The sequence below is a fragment of the Ambystoma mexicanum genome, chromosome 13, assembly GCF_040938575.1.
Source record: "Ambystoma mexicanum isolate Mex_15411 chromosome 13, UKY_AmexF1_1, whole genome shotgun sequence".
NCBI classification, from domain to species: Eukaryota; Metazoa; Chordata; class Amphibia; order Caudata; family Ambystomatidae; genus Ambystoma; species Ambystoma mexicanum.
The window spans coordinates 396,694,411-396,711,467 of NC_090938.1; the positions used below are offsets into that span (position 1 = coordinate 396,694,411).

Genomic DNA, 17,057 nt, shown 5'->3' on the forward strand with positions numbered 1-17,057 from the left:
AGGATTCAATTGTTGCAAGTTTGATACACAGTAACAGAGTGGTCCGGCGGAAACAAAACGCCTTGTCGAAAGCCACTGTGAGCTGAATCTCCCAAAAGAATTTGGTTGAACTGTGACATGTTAAGTGACTCGAGCCCAACCGAGGGATGCCTACCAGAGGTGTTTCTTTTTGAACTGGTCAAACCAGCCCCCTTACTAGAACTTTTGAGAACCCAGTAGTTTGAACGTGGGGAAGGGGAATTGCCCTTCAGATACAGAACCATCCTGACTTTAAGTTGATTAAACCCCCATTTCCCTACACTTATTATAGTTTGGCATGAGGGCAAATATAGGTTTATTTAGCATAGGCCTTTATTTCGACATTACTGACATTGACAGGTTTTCTTTGATTTGATGCTAGACACGACTCCCATTTTAGCTATACGGCAGACCCCAAAAAGCTAATAAATTTTTTGAAACGTGTTACTCTTTTGTCAGTGTCGTACTTTTGATACCATGAGTACCTTACACTTCCCTGTTGTGTTAGAAAACCATTTCCCTGTGCATACCATCATGGTACTGAGCCGAGGACGAGACCACATAGAAAAATACAATAACCCTTTATTGACTCAGACATACAGAAACACTCTGGTACTGGGACGAGGAAGATGGATGCCAATTACCAAGACGGTTGTGAAATCAATGTGAATGACCTGCACCTGAGGCCAAATGGGCAGTATAAATGGGCAGCTCAGGTGAGGCTAATGAGATTGCCTGTGGAGTGCTTGGAGACAGGAGCCGCAGGTGAAGGCAGGGAGATGTGTCCGAAGCACCGCAGTGTTGCAGAGTCGTTGCAGCGGAAGCAGTGTGTGACTGGCGTTGTCGGAAGGCCGCCGGTAGCGGGCTCATGCTGCTGACCTCCTGGAGTCAAGAGGACTCCCTCTCCAGTAGCCAGAGGTGTCGGAGACCCTGGCGGAGAAGCTTGCAGAGCCAGGAACAGCAGCAGCCATGAAGAGCCGACCGCAGCCGAGAAAGGCACATTAAGACAGCGTCCCTGGTGAGTCAAGTAAGGCTGAATGATTCCAGTACGCTGTGGTGCGAGCCGCGTTGTGAATGCATGTCGGAACCCTCGCGAGTGAGCGAAGGATGGCGAAGGCACTGGGATTGCCAGTCCAAATATAAAACACAAATGTTTGATGACTACACTAAAGTGAAGCAGTCACGATTCATGCCCCTGACCGCCTCAAGCAAAACTGCCCCTCAGCAACAGTGGGACTGCAGCTCTTAAAAGTGACCCCAAGGGCCTTTAAATACCGTAAAAAGAACACTTGAGTCAGTCCTGGCGCCTCTGGCGCCAGGCTCATTATCAGGAATACGACAAGTATCAGTCATGGGTCTAAACCCAACATGGAGGCCTGTAGCACAGTTCTATTCCTAGAACTGAACTGTGCAGACTAGTGTTTTGGGTGTGGTCGGGGCCTTCAGGTGTGGCTAGCTGTATAAGCCACGGCCAAGCTGGAACACACGCTTCGCGTTATTCTGCACTCCTGCAGCGTATCGCTCGCCGTGTCCAGCTCCTGCTTACCTGCTTATCTCCGGCCCGATCCTGAAGCCCTCGATCTTGACTCATCACCAGCCTGGAAGAAACAAGAACAGCATTACTAACAACACTTACCTGGGTAAGGAGCGGATCCTGAAACCATTCCGCGCTCCGCTTGCTTGCCACTCCGGAACCTCACTGCAACCTGCACCGGTGGAAGAAACAAAAACAGCATTACTAACAACACTTACCTGGGTAAGCAGCAGATCCTGGAACCATTCCGCACTTCGCTCGCTTGCCACTCCGGAACATCACTGCAGCCGGCAACGGTGGGAGAAAGAGGAGAGAGAACCGAAACAGCAGGTTAGCAACACTTGCTATAAAATCCTATAACAGCGCTGCGCTCCGCGCATCAACACTTACCTGTGATCTTCGCCGCTCGCGCTGCAATCTCATCTTCATCCAGCTTCTCGTCAAGAACTTTAACCGCAGCCATACCTGCGGAAACAAAAGACATTATTAGAGAAATTGCATAGTCGGAAAAGGCAACATCGAAAAGAAGGACAAACTGAGAGAGGAGAAAGGGACAGATTAGAGACTGGTAAAACTCACCTGAAGACAGCAAGAAGAGTCAGAGTCACAGCCGGTCTGGACCCGACACAAGGGCCCACGGACCAGTGAAGAAACTAGGTCCAAAGGAACGCCCGCACTCACAACGCACCCCTGCACAGAGAAGCAGGACGTAGAGCTCTATGCTTATCAATCCAAGGTGAGAAATAACCCCAGGGGAAAGGGAATTCAGGATCAGAGGGGGGTGGGAGTTTCACCCACCAAGGACCCAAACCTAATTGCTCCATTCTCCTGTCATAGGCACTACACCTCCACCAGGCAAATAACGAAGCAGAGAAAGCCTGAGATAGCGCACAGACGCCCCATCCAGCATCGTGTGGCGCCACCGTGGATACCAGGTGACCGTAACAGAAGCTTGATGAACGAGGCGGTTTGTGAATACCAAACTGTATTGAAATTGAGAAGGCTGTGGAAGGCCAGTGAGCAGGGTGCAAATTCCCAGCAGGAGACTGAACTGGGCATTTGCAGTTAGGTTGTTTTGATATGAATTAACTGAAGTTTTGAATACAAGGAAAGTAATAATGAGTGAATACCATATGAATGGAAAGTAGAGAAAAGCATTCCGTGATACAAGGAAACTGTGAATCATGGAAACTAAAGAAAGCAAGCATTGGTAATGAATATAAAGAACTAAGAATAGAAGCTGAGAAAAAACAAGCATTGGCAAAAGCCATAAGGAAAAGAGAAACTGTACAAGTTGAAACTGTGGCAAAAACAGAAGGTTTTCCATCAAGTGAATGGTGGCAAAATAAGTATTGACAAGGACTGCAAGAATATAAGTCCAATACCACTGGTGAGCTGAAGCAGTGGTGGTGTAACTGTGGAAAAGAAGCTGATCAGGTGTGTCGGTAGCATGACCTGTAGTGTGTGAACGGTGTGGTCCAACATCTGCGTCTAGCCCGAATACACCCCACCAAAGAGAAGCCACTTGACTCATTTGTATACGTTTAAAAAAAAAAAAAAGAAAAGTAATTTGTTTTTATTGGCATTTTAAAATACAGCACAGCATCTGATAAGGCAGATTGTACAAACATACAAGTAGCTTTTGCTGGAGCAACCCCCCACTCACCCATTACCCAGCTGCCATCAGTGGGAGCACACACCCATGTTTTCAGTCACTGATGCAAAATTTCTGCGGACAATATGACACCCTGTAATCGTCTGGTAAGAAGGTCAGCACCATTTTCCATTCTGTCGTGAACTTAGATCGGTTCCCTTGCAGAGAATATGTGAGCCATTCCAACAAAACAAAGTTCCAGACTTTGGTTAGCCAGTCATGTTCATGAGGGGGTCTTTGTCTTTCCATTTCTGTGCGATGACCAGCAAGGCTGCCAGGTTAATGATAACATACACTTTTTCCGCCTATACTTTGCCCATGCTCTCTCATTTCCCCCTATGCAGAGGTTTTCTTTGGGGCCCCCGGAGCATTGGTCCCCGGACATGCACTGCATGTGACCATTGACCTGTCCCCAGAATGTCCCCACTTTCGGACAACTCCACCAGGTCTATATCTAGTCCCCTACTCCATTTACCCTGCACCCCTACAAACCTCCAACAATTTCGGGAAGCTGAGGGGTATATCTGGTGTAAACGTGCCGGACTGTAGTGCCACGACGTCATGATTTTGTACCCCAACTCCCTAATCTGTATGGCCTGCTCCAGATTAGGTATATCTTTCAATAAGTGTTCCCACTCTTCCTCCAAATCTTCTGACTTTGGCCCAGATATTTCAGTTTCAGCCTGTCTCTTTCTTCAGGAGCAACCCGTAAAAGCTGGAGATGTGTGTATCCCCTGCGTTTACTGTCGGAAATTTCTCGAAGGGTAAGAGGCCTGGCCGCAGCTGCCCAATTGGCCGGCGCCATCAACCAGTGCTGAGGCTGATAATATGGCAGCCTGTCACCCTCTGTCAGCCCCAGCTCGATCTTGCATTGAACAATGGACTTGATCTCCCCTCCGTAACATATCCCTCGGTTTTGTGCAGCCTGCCCCCTTCCAACAGGAAAAGGCACCCTGCTTCTGTCCCAGGGTATATTGGGGGTTGCCAAAAAGGGTGTGAAGGGGGACGGGAATGATGTAATCTGGTAGTGTGTAACGGCCTTGTCCCACGTATCTTCCAGTAGTCTTGTGATGGAGAAAGATGCATATTCAAAGGTCTACCTCCTCTAGGTAACCACAGCACCTACCACTGCCCTATCCATTTGTATCCATTTCTTATCGCCACCGTCCCCATGCCAGTCCCTGATTGCCCTGAGTTGCATCGCCAAGTAGTATACTCAAAAGTTTGGGTGGCCCAATCCACCCTTGTGTGTCTGGGTCATCGGTGCCTTCAGAGCAAGGTGGGAGGGGGGGGTTTGTTGTTCCAAATGTAGAACATAAGGAATGCATTCAGTGTCCGAAAAAAGGGTTGTGGGACCGCGATCGGACGAGCCCGAAAATAATGCAGGATCTGGGGAGGGCTACCATTTTAATTGTGTTGATCCGCCCCATCCACGAGACCGATAGAGGGCCCCAGGTGCGGAGCTGCTGCTTAAGTTGTGTTGTGGCAGCAATGGTTGATAGTTGGCCCGGTATAACCCCTGCAGCGTCAGCAGTATGGTGACTCCCAATAGCTTAATGCCCCCTTGTACGCAGCGGAAGTGCGTCTGTTTAACCTGCTGGTGCTCCTCCCGTTTAAGAGAAAGGTTCAGTATTTCAGATGTCGACACATTCACCTTAAGGTCCGCAACTTTCCTAAAGGCCTCGATTTCGCCAAGAACCCCCTGGAGAGAATCTCCTGGTTCTGTCAGGGTGAGGAGCATATCATCGGCATATGCCATAACCATATGTTCTTCCTTACCAAAGGGAATGCCACTTATCGACTGGTTCTTCTGTAGCTTGATCAGAAAGGGCTTGAGTTGTATGGCATACAGTACCGGCGAAAGGGGGCATCCCTGCTTGGTGCCCCCCTGCAGCGAGATAGGCTGTGAGATACTGCCATTAATCAAAGGGCGGTCCAGAGGGTGGCAGTTTGCCCGAACCTTGGTCAGGAATTCTTCTGGCCCAAAACCCATCTTCCCCATGGTGTTGAACAAGAAGGACCATTCTACTCTGTTGAAGGCTTTTTCAGCATCTAGCGACATCATTTATTTTCTTGAGATTTTTTCAGTCAGGTGACCTGACCTTCGAATGTTGTCATGCATCTGCTTGTGCTGAATAAACCCGGCTTGGTCCGGGTGTATGAGTTTGGGTAGGAGGGTCTCCAGTCTGTTGGCTAGTATCTTGGTATAGCTCTTCGTCTCCACGTTTATAAGGCAATGGGTCTATATGATCCGCAAATAGTGGGATCTTTGGCCAGTTTAGGAAAAAGGACCACCTTTTCTTCCATCGTCTGAGTTATGGTACCACTATCCCCAAAGGTGTTGAACAATCGGGTGAGCTTGAGCGCAAGGATACGATTAAATGTTTTGTAAAGAAAGGGCCGGAAAGCCATCCGGGCCTAGGGCTTTGCTTAAGGGAAGATTCTTGATAACATGGAGTACCTCCTCTATCATAATATCCTCTTCCAATCCCTCCCTCTTTCCTGGGGACAGCTGAGGCAGCGGGACCGAGTTCATATATGCCATAAGTGTGGAGTGTTCTGGATTGTCGGTCCTATATAGCGCTGAGTAGAAATCAACAAATTGATCGATCATTTCTTGAGTAGTGTTTACCCTGACCCCTTGGTGGTTCATCACCCCCCTTTATCGTCTGCGCAGCCTGCCTCTTTTTAAATTGCATGGCCAAGCGTCTATCAGCCTTCTTTACATAATATCTCTGCTTTAATGAGAGTAGATCCCTTTCTGCCTTCTGTACCTGGAGGAGATCCACTTTCCCTCTTGCAGCCCGTTAAGCTTTCCGCAGTTTATGGCTATAGTTGGAACCCATTTTCAGCAAGATATTTTGCACCTCCCGTTCTAATTCCATTCTAGGGCACGCAGCTGTCTTTGCCGCTGCGCTTCGAGAGCTATCAATTCCCTCATAGTGTTGCCTTAAAGTCGTCCCACATAATGTTCTCTGATACATCTGCAGTAGAGTTTGTAGCGAAATAGGTCTGGATTTTATTTGCCACCACTTCTCGCAGGGCCGGTTCCCCTAGAAGCTCCTTAGGTAACCTCCAGCTCCATAGCCCCCTCCGGTATTGCTGTAGATTTAGTGTGCGTGTGATCGGGCCATGGTCGGAGAGTGCAATAGTGTGCAGGTCAACCTGAGCGATCTTTCCCAAGAGTGGTGTTGATGCCCAGATGTAATCGATACGGGAGAAGGAACGGTGTACATAGGGGAAAAGGTATAACCCACGTTGTGTGGCCCAATGTGACCTCCAGACATCCTGCAGCGTTGGGTGCGTCATCGTTGAGTGCAACTCCTGTGTCGGTGGGGCTTGGCTGTAGACACTGCTATTACTCCTATCCCTCAGAGGGTCTCAGGCCATGTTAAAAACGGTTTATAGTCAAAATATCGAAAACAAAAAAGTCTAAAGTCAAAATATCGAGAAAAAAAATGTCGGGAAAAAAAAAGTCTAATTTCTTTTTTATTACGTTTTTTTATTCGAAATGGGGGGGTTCCCCCCTCAACCCCTCCCTTTTTTTTGTTTTTACCTTTTTTTTTACATGCGAGAGCCAAAAAATAAATATAAATAAAAAAATAAAAAATTCTACTTTTTTTGTCTTTCGACATTTTTTTTCCTTGATATTTTGACTGCACACCGTTAAAAATGCCCATTAGCTGGAGCTCCCCCCCACTTTCAATATTTCCAAGTCACCAAAGACTGCTCTTAAGAAGCTGTCTTGGGCCGAGTTTGGGCTTATATAGAAACTACAGTGAGGGTCGTATCGTTCAGGTGAACAGTTAGGAATAGAAATCTCTTCCCTGTCCACAATCTGCAACGATAATCCCTGTCGAAAGGCTATCCGGACTACGGCCACTTTGCCCCTGGCATTTGCTTGGACTATCAATGGGTAGTGCTGCAGCCTCAATCTGTTGGAGTGCCTAAACTGCGTTTCCTGTAAGGCTAATATGTCCGGGTGATGGTGTACTAGGAACCTCTCTAATTTCTTCCTTTTCACTGCAGTGTTCATTCCCTGTATGTTAAGTGTGAGGATCTTTACCATAGTTTTGCATTTAAGTAGAGTTCCGGGTCCGTTCCTCTTGATCTGGTTTCCAACAACGTCCGCACCCTCACAGCGGCCCCTCCCCGTCGCAACTGAACTATACCCAATCCCCCCTTCCCTAATGCTCCCTTTCCCAAGTACCCCCCTGGCCCCCATCCCTGGAGCGAGCCGAAGTACCTACGTGGTTCTCTGACCCAACTCCCGCTGCTCCTGCTTGCAAAACAGCCAGGGTTAACTTGTGAGGCATCATAAGCCTCTAGCCTGATTCCTAGAAAAGACGTCCTAGAGGGTCTCCATCCCCTCGGGCCCAAAGTCTAAAGTTGTAGTGTCGTAGAAGCTGGAGAAGACAAAGTGCAGCTTGCAGAGTTGCCCTCCCGTATCCTCAGTCGATCGACTTGTCAGGTTGCTCCTGAACGATCCCCTCGGGGGTACGGATCCATAGTCTAGTTGCACCCCCGGTTCTGCCGTATTTGGGACTATTCCCAAGATTTAGGGCCTGATCACGTCTTTGGCGCTAACCCTTAAATCCGGCTTTAGCACTATTAACGCCGGATTTAAGGGTCCGCCAAATCAGGACTTCGGCGGATTTCGCCCCAGCTGTGAGCTGGGGCGAAATCCACTGAAAATTCACGCTATTACCGTCGGCGGGAAATCTGCCGGCGGTAAGAGTGCCAGTTTTCCCCATTGAGCCCAATGGGGAATGGGGCATTCCCGAATGGGCTCAATGGGGAATTACATTACTGCCAAACCCGTGATCCGGCGTTATCAGCGCCGGGGAGTTCGGCGGTAGGGCTAATACCGCCGGTGGTAATACCACCGGCGTTACCGCCAAAGTCGTGATCAGGCCCTTAGGCCGTTGCTACGGCATCAGGCATTGTTTACCTCTTGGAGCACTGTCGTCTTCAATGTGTAGAAGTTGCATCCCCTCCTCAGTTGTAATTCTGTGCTGCTGGCCCTCCCACAGGAAGAGAAGGCCGAAAGGGAAAGTCCATTTATACCTGACCCGCTTGGCTTGCAGGAATTTTACCACCGGCCCCATTTCCTTTGGTGTTGCCTGCGCCATATCTTGGTATAGCTGAATAACGGTACCATTATAGGAGATGGGCTCTGCCAGCCTAGCAACACGCAGAATAGCTTCCTTTTGGGGGAATCTGGCTAATGCCACCAATACGTCCCTGCCTCCAGGGGGTACCCGGTCCCTGCCTCCAGGGGGTACCCGGTCCCTGCCTCCTAGGCCCCGTCCGGTGCACTCTATCTCAGGAATGTCTGCCAGAGCCCCATTTTCTATAAGATCAGTGAAGATGTGTATGACCACTTCAGTTCGGCGTCCCCGATTTGATACCGGGAGGATACGAATGCGAATGCTCGATCTACACGATCGCTGTTAAAGGTCTTCACACTGTATCGCCACATTAAGGGAGATCCTGGCTAAGTCCTCTAAAGCCTCACCTGTCTTGCAGTGGTCTTTAACCACTTTCTGGAGGGTTCTCTGTTGTGTCTTTGCACTCCCACAGAGCTGAGACATCCTTCCTCAGATCTGTGAGCGACTGCCTGACTTCCCCATGAACTCCTGGAATTGCTTTTGAAATGTAGCAGAGAGTTTGTCTTGAAATTCCAGAAAGCATGCCTCGATGTCTGCTTTAGAAGCAACCATTGTGTATGGGGCAGTGCTGGCTTCTGCCCTTCCCGGGGGTCCTGTGAGGTCGAGGTGATGGCATTGGGGGTCTGCCTCCCTTGCCCCACCCTGCTGGATAGAGACTTCACGACCCGATGCGGGACGTTGCTTTTTATGAGGGGTACCTTTTGGCCTTACCGCCCAGCATCAGGCGTATTCCTATGTGCCTACTGAGGGGGTGGATCCTGCAATCCAAAAAGCTGAACACGGGCCTAGATCTTTCACCCGTGCCTCTGTCCCGGCCCTCGGAAGCCTCAAACAGTGGAGCGGCCGGCTGAAGTGGGCCAGCCGCTACTCTCCTCCTCTCAACCAGTCTTTCCATGCAAAAGAATGGAGGTGTACTGTGTTGCCGGTCCCATCTGCCCGTTGTCTTCGTGAGAGTTTTCCTCTCGCCACCGGTCGCTGGGTACAACCCGGTTCAGAAGGTGCTAGAGGGCGTTGGCCCGACTCTGGCTCCACTGTTGTCCCTATCCTTTTCCCTGTGGCCGGAGAGGTATGTGCATGCCACATCTCTTCCTGCATGCAGGATCCCATCACCGGGGCTGCCTCTCCGCTCCTATGTTGAGCCCACTCCGAGGGGGCAAAATGCAGGGGCCGGCAGATTCCTGCTCGCACGTCCAGCAAAGGGGGTCCCAGCGCCGCGCCGATCTCACCCCAGGCTTTCTTGATTGCCACTGGCTCCTCCACCACGATGCTGGTCGGTGCATTTGACCAAGGTGGCTGATGGCTTTGTGGGGTCCTAGCTGAGCCCCACTGCCACCTCACCACTTCCCCGGGTTTGCTCCGGGGGGCTCTACCAGTGCTCTCGGGTACATTTGCGGTAGCCGGCTTCTGCACCGGACACAAAGGGTGTTACGAGCCGGGGGTGCTGTCTCCACTCCGGCTATCTGCAACGCTCGCTAGTTCGGGCTACAAGGCCCAGCCTGATATTGTAGGCCTAGAGGGGGACGGAGCTCGCCACGCTCAAACCTTCACCTCACGGCCTCCATTTTAGAATCCGACTTCTCTAAGTTTATCGTTGAATATCAAGAGAAGCTTGTACATTTTGAACCTAAAGAGTTGAACTTTGTGATATTGATGAAAGATAAAAAGAGCCTGAAAGATGTGAAGAACCCACAGGAATGGTGTTATTGTGAAAACAGTGAGAGACCTGAAAGTTAGAGGAAGAGAACCCCTTGTGATTAAAGGTGAACTATTTGGAATCCTGGGGAAGGCAGAAACCCTTTTCAGACCAAGAGCTGGAAGAATCTCTGAACTTTTGTTTGAACACTTTTTCCTTTTGATGCTGACATCCCTACAGCTTGAACAAATGGATGCGAGGGTAAGGATACGCTTTGGACACACAGACCTTTACTTTGGCCTTCCTGATACAGACTATCATTGGTTTTAGTTACGTTGGGAAAGCCCACCTTAGCGTGGGGCAAGATAGGCCCTACTCCAACCTCATTGCGATTTTAATAGGTTTTTAGCCCAAACTTTTCTCAGTTGTCTGCGTCTACTTCCTGATGCCTTCACAACAGTACAACTTGGGGAGAACATATCGTCCACCTACATAAGATAATACAGGCGTTAAGACAAGCAGGTCTCGCGGTGAGCCCCAAAAAGTGCCATCTCACACAGTCTGCGGTACCTTATCTAGGGTTCTTTGTAGTAAATGGCTTAGTCCAACTGCAAACAAAAAAGTCTGGGCTGTCCAGGAAACTACAATATTGGGCAGCAGAGTTGAAGCTGCAGTCTGTGGCAGTCTACCCTGTCAGAACTGAGTCTCTCTTCAGTTGCAGTCACCAGCATTTCCAGTGTGAGTGGGAGGTGCATAAAACCCCTCCACAACCGCGGAGCGGCCGCAGAGTTGGGCAGCAGAGTTGAAGCTGCAGTCTGTGGCAGTTCGTGGACAGGACGAGCACCCCAGCAGGATGGTACCTAAACCACCGTCGGGCCGGGACCGGGAAGATGGACGAAGATTGACGAGGAGTGTGAGTGTATCACTGAGTAAATTAGAGCCAGCCAGGAGTGCCTCACCCCGAGGCTGCCCGCCCCATACCCTATCCCTCTCCAAAGACTCCAGATACACTCGTCACTCAAACTGTTCTGGAGAAATCTCGTCGGCAGACAAAACATTCATACAACTGGGGTCTCCTACCCCAGTTAATATGTTCACTTTTCCGCAAGCTATCTCGCCTAAGCCTGTGGCCGACGACACTTACGAGAAGATGACACTGGAGGATGTTCCTGCGCTTACAGCGTCTCCAGCATCTCCAAGCGGCGAATCCCAGCGCACACAGCTACCACTGCCCGCAGCGGCATATACTCCCGGCTCGCCCCCAGTGCAGTCTGCCGAAGGGCTGATTGCGAGGGACTCGCCTGCCGGTTCGAGTTGTGCTGCTGTGGGGCAGGACGGTCGCCCTCGGAGAGGCGCTGGGTTGCCACTCGGCGTGCCTCGGCTGGGATCCGCGGAGTCGAGTGTCTCAACGGTGGAGGTGGTGCTCCCCACGGCCGACATCCCGCCGATGAACTCTATAGAGGAGCCGCGGGTGCCGGATACGGGGGAGGAGCCAGATGCTTCATCAGAGCTGCGGCGGATTGCCGTGTTATTCCATGCTGCGGAAAATGCTGCCCCGCCTCCAGGGGAAGGTGGAGCAAAGAGCCACTTAGATGAAGAGGAAAATGAACGAGGAGGTGAGAGAGAGAAAAAACAAAAGAAATTGTTTTGGTCAGCGCCGGAAGTGCAAAAGCCCGTACCTTGATCTCGGAGTCCAGCGTCCAAATAGATGACTCCATTGTTGAAATGAATACCACGGAGGAATCTACCGCCTCCATTGTGACCCCTCCTCCAAAGAAAAAAATCAACAAAGGAAAGCAAGGGCCAAAAGTGTTTAATTCAGCAGTGCTAAAAAAACCTAAAAGCATGCAGCAAAATGCCCAAAAAAAAAACAACAATACAAAAAAGAAACCGCCTGCTCTAAAGACTATGTCGAAAGCAGTGCTATGCAACTCCCTTAAGGAATACTTCACCAGCCAAGGGAAAAGGAAATACGACGTCCTAAAAGAACTTACGGACGCAGAGATACTAGAAGTCTCTTGTGAGCATCTAACAGAATCACCTCATAGCGTGGCTGATTCATTTGGCTTCAACAACTATAATAAAGTCCTTGGGCCATTTAATTTTTCAAGTGTAGTAGAGGCTCCCCTGAAGGCCATGTGCCCGATTACTTTACCGGCCACGGCAAGTCCAGTTCTTGATGGTAACCCTATGGTTAACACCAAGGACAAGTCCTGTGGTCCTGTTTGTCCAAATTTTTTACCACAGATTCCGATATCATCGCTTACTTCAACAATATTGCTGAAACCGCAATCTCTTTCACCAAACACGTCTCAATTGGAAAGCGTGACGGATCCAGAAAGTCCAACAGACCACGAAAACGGAACCCCACTTCAAGGAATCGCTAAGAGAAACCAGACCAGTTCCCCAAGAACTTGCTCCCCACCTCAAGGGATTGTATCCCCGATAGCTAAGGCCCCGAGTGGTAGTGCGGGGAAAAAGAGCCAGGAGCAAAACCCCCAGTTTCCCTCAATGCCCCACTTAGCAACCTCAAGGAGAAATAGTAAATCGGGAGAACAGCCTCAACAAGAAAATCAGAAAGACTTGCCTCCAAAGCGGCTGGATCTAGCAACGCTGATGTCTGCAATCACTATTGCCCTAGCCCCGTTTGGCAAACTCTATGAGGCATTAAGTGATTCATCAAAAGACCATACTACCCTACTAGCAATGATCCACACAAAACTGATTTACCTGGAAGGTTATATCGCAGCAAAGGAAAAACTGGATTCTGAACTCTTTAATAAAATCCTGCTGACATCGTCTAAAACTGTCTCGACGCCAAAACAACCAAGCTAGAGTCCGATAGAAATTAAAGACTCTACGGACCAAGGCGCACAAACTGAACCTGTTCTTCAGCCGACGCATCAGTTGACAACTAACCTCTGTGGGGCGCCCAATAACTTACCCGAGTCCAATTCTCTAGTGTCCCAGCTTAAACATAAAAAGAACATGTCCTCTGTTTTGGCGGGCACAAATGATTCATCTTCGTCGGCAAACGGGGGTAGGGGTCCCTCCGCCATTAAACCGCTTCCCAAAGAACGTCCTGTGAAAACGAACATCCCCAAAAAACCTCAGGATACTCCGAATAGCTTGTCACTCCCTTCAAGGAGGGATACAGCGAAGGTCCTGGAACACAGAGATAAAAATACAGATCATCGAGAACAAGAGACCACTACTTCGCAATCACCTTTAACGGGACCTTCGACCAGGCCCAAAAATAACCACCTTAAGGTTAAAGAACTTCCATTTCGAAATTCGGCTGAAGAAAACCCAGCAATTCCATCTAATCAAAGAAAGTCCCCAATCACAACGGAAGATTTCATGAGTGACGACCACTTCATGAACCTTACCACCCATTCATCACCGACAAGTGAAGTGCAACTACAAAATTGGCACCAGGAAAAACAGGATTTGTCACTTGAAAAGAATAAATCTGCCTCTTCCGTACCGCTAAAACGAAGAAGACTGAGTGGTACATGCATTGATGACTGTCCGCGAAGATACCCGAGAGGTCCGAAGGAAGGAGGCCAAGTTCTATCTCCAACAAAACACCGCCGGAAAGAACCAGACTCAAAGGAAGACAATCGCCGCGACTCAAACAGGAGAAGATCTTCTACTAGTCCTAGAAGATACCGCACTTCAAGAAAACAAAATAGTCCAATTAGACAAAAAGTCTTTTCAAGAGTCCATAGATCCGAAAAAAAACTTCCTCCATCTACTATCTTCAAAATTGAACAAATTCCACAAAACTTAGAAGCAATAACATTGAATAGAGGTACAATCCTAAAAATTCTGAAGCATTCCAAGTCTTTAAAACGCCTGACATCGGCAGACTTAACCCTAGTGGAACCCTATCATAAAGGAAACAAAGCTAAAGCTTTTTTTCATGTCAAACACCAAGCGGTAAGGAGAAGTAATAGTGATGACTCCAGCGATCTCCGCAAATGCGGATATACCATCACTGAATGGTTATGCACAGCAGATAAAGAAACCAAGTCTGGCCAACACCGGCGAGCTACTCAAGGCAAATTAGAAAGAGAAAGAAACAGGAGTACCGGTGACCACAGTAAATCTTCAGGTCAACAGACACTCTTCAGACTCAACAACGATAAAGAGGGGGGAGGCCCAAAAGAGAAAGTAAACCAAACACCTGTGACAGTAGTAAGCGATAAAAGAGAAGAACACAGTACAAGCCCAGTTCCAAAAGATTTATCGGCGAGAACAAGAACCGAGATAAACACGACAGCTGAAAAGTTAAGGTCAAGGCCCCAACAAGCAGGAAATACCAAATCATCATTTGCCCCTTTAAAACAACTTCTTGCGTGGCTCCCTCAGGCTCCACAGCCATCAATGAAAAAATAGCAATCATCATCAGCGAGTCCGAGAAAGAATGACTCCATCTCTCAACTACTCTCGAGAGACTCACAAGCCTTAACGCCCGAAGAACGCTCGGATATTATTCTGATGTCGTGGAACACAAGAGGATTTAACCACCTTACAAAACCTGGTGAGGTTAATCTTGCTGATTATGACATTATCACCCTGCAAGAAACATGGCTCCTAGAAAAACCAGGAATCGATGGATTCTCAGTCATGGTAGCACCAGCTAGAAAGGGTCGTGTGGGACGCCCATCTTCCGGTCTACTGATAGCAGTACGTAACGGAGTACGTCTCACAATCAAGAAGCGTTTGGGAGCCACTCAAAATCATCTAGCAGTGCTTGTCGAATGGTCTCAATCCTCTGAAGCAACGACTGATGAAAATAAAAATAGAAAAAACAAACAAAAAGAGACACATTGGCTCACCATTATCACGACGTACTGGAACCCACAGTCCATTACAGACGAGAAATTCCTTAACATCATTGAAGCTGAGATAGATCGAATTCTAACAACCCAAGAAGATACGCTGATTATAATAACGGGAGACCTGAATGCAAGATGCCCAAGAAAGGGACAAGACAACATCTCCACAAAAGAAAAAATCAAGGCAGATTCTCGAGGGGATAAATGGCAGTCACTTATGAACACCAGAAACCTCCACAACATCGAGGAAGCACTCTTCCCAATGAACCCGATCCCGTCTTGGGAAAGAGGCAGGCAAAAGGGGACAATAGATTACATCTTTACATCAGAGGCCCTGTTAGCCCGGATGACCTTGTTTGAAACTTTGCGCTCTGGGGCGAGCAACCATAACATCTTAAAAACCAGCTGGCCATCCAAGCGAGACGCAAGACTTTTTCTATCTGAAGCCTCGGAACCTACCCTGCAAGGAAACCGACTCAAACTCACGAGCGAAAGGATTAGAGAACTGACAAGTGCGTATGAAAGGCAGCAGTATAGAGAAGTGGATCCTCTAAACCATCTAGCAGACTACCAACCTCTGCTAATTCCATATTATTCTAAAACTCAAACAAAAAGAACTGCAATTAATCCTTTTCACGAGTACAACCGAGAATTAGTACTTAAAAGACGAGAGCTCCGAAAATTGAAAAGACAGGCGACAAACTTAAGAACGACTGACGCTGTGAAACTTTATATCCAAGAGCAAAAAACCTATAAAGCTTGGTTACGATTCCATCGATTTGCTTTGTATCAAAAGGACGCCGCAGAAATGCTTAAGAAATTAGCAGACAAAAATTCGGGAGCGTTTTGGCAACTGATAAAAAAAAAGACAGCACCGATATTTCATTTACAACATCAAATTGTGTTGGAGAGGCAGCATGGATATCCCACTTCTCGTCCATTTTCAAATCCCCTGAGACGAATGTTAAGAACAGAACATCGCCAGTTGCAAATAATGTCTGGGAGGATCTTTCTGACATTGACGACATCAGGCTAGCCATAAAAAGGCTAAAACCATCCAGAGCGCCGGGCCCCGACGGAATTACGAACATCGACCTAAAAAACCATCCCGCAGAATGGGCCTTGCTTATTAGCAAAGTGTTCAAGAACTGTACTCTGTCTAGATCAATTCCGAAATCCTGGTCTACTTCAGTTGTTGCCCCCATATATAAGAAAGGGGACAGGTCAGCCCCGGTCAATTACCGCCCAATCGCCTTGTTGGACACTATTGGAAAGATCTACGGGTCGCTTCTCCAAAAAAGCTTTCAATCATGGGCCAAATCAGCTGAATGTAACGATCCCTTCCAAGCAGGCTTTATGAAAAACTGCGGAACCCAAGTCAACATATTGATTCTCAGCATTTTGAAAAGCAAAGTGATCGAAGGATCCGGGAGGATCTATTTAGCCTTCATAGACCTTACCCAGGCTTTTGACCAGGTCGATCGAGAGCTGCTATGGAACAAACTATCTACATGGAACTGCCCGCCATCATTATTGGCACCGATTAAAGCTCTCCATACAGAAACTTCTATAAGAGTAAAATTGAACCGTCAAGGGTTACTTTCTGAAGCCATACCGACCTTCAGAGGAGTAAAGCAGAGCTGTCCCCTTGCACCGGCCCTGTTTATCTCCTTTATGGGGGACTTCAAAGAAAGCGCAAGCCAGATAAGATGTTTTCCACCTAAAATTGGCCAAACACCTTTAGCCAGGCTTCTCTACGCCGACGATATTATCCTTCTCGATCAAACAGAAATTGGTCTACAAAGGCAACTTAACAACTTGGCCTCGTATATATCCGCTAACAACTTGGAAATCAATAAGGAGAAGACGAAAATCTTGAAAATAGAAAAATGCCAGGGAAAGAAGCAAAGAAAAAAATCAAGGTGGAACATTGACAAAGTACCCTTGGAGAGTATTAAAACCTATAAATATCTCGGCGTAATGATTGACAGCTCCAAATCTGAACTCGCCATGCAGCACCATCTGTGGGACAAAACCCGAAAACTAACAACACAGGCGATGATCATAGATAGGAAGTTCGGACGCTTCTCGTTGATACCGGTGCTCAAATTCTACAAGGGTAAGGTAGTTCCTTGCCTGGTCTACGGAGGCGATGCCCTTCCTACCCTCCCGAGGGCTTTATGGGGTAAACTGGAGGGGTACT

At 48.3% G+C, this 17,057-nt stretch overlaps 1 protein-coding gene across 5 annotated transcripts in view; it reads left to right on the plus strand.

The window, feature by feature from the left end:
* Positions 1–17,057, plus strand: part of TSSK4 (testis specific serine kinase 4) — a 2,423,787-nt gene that overhangs the window by 67,337 nt on the left and 2,339,393 nt on the right. The gene's annotated exons all lie outside the window — the stretch shown is intronic.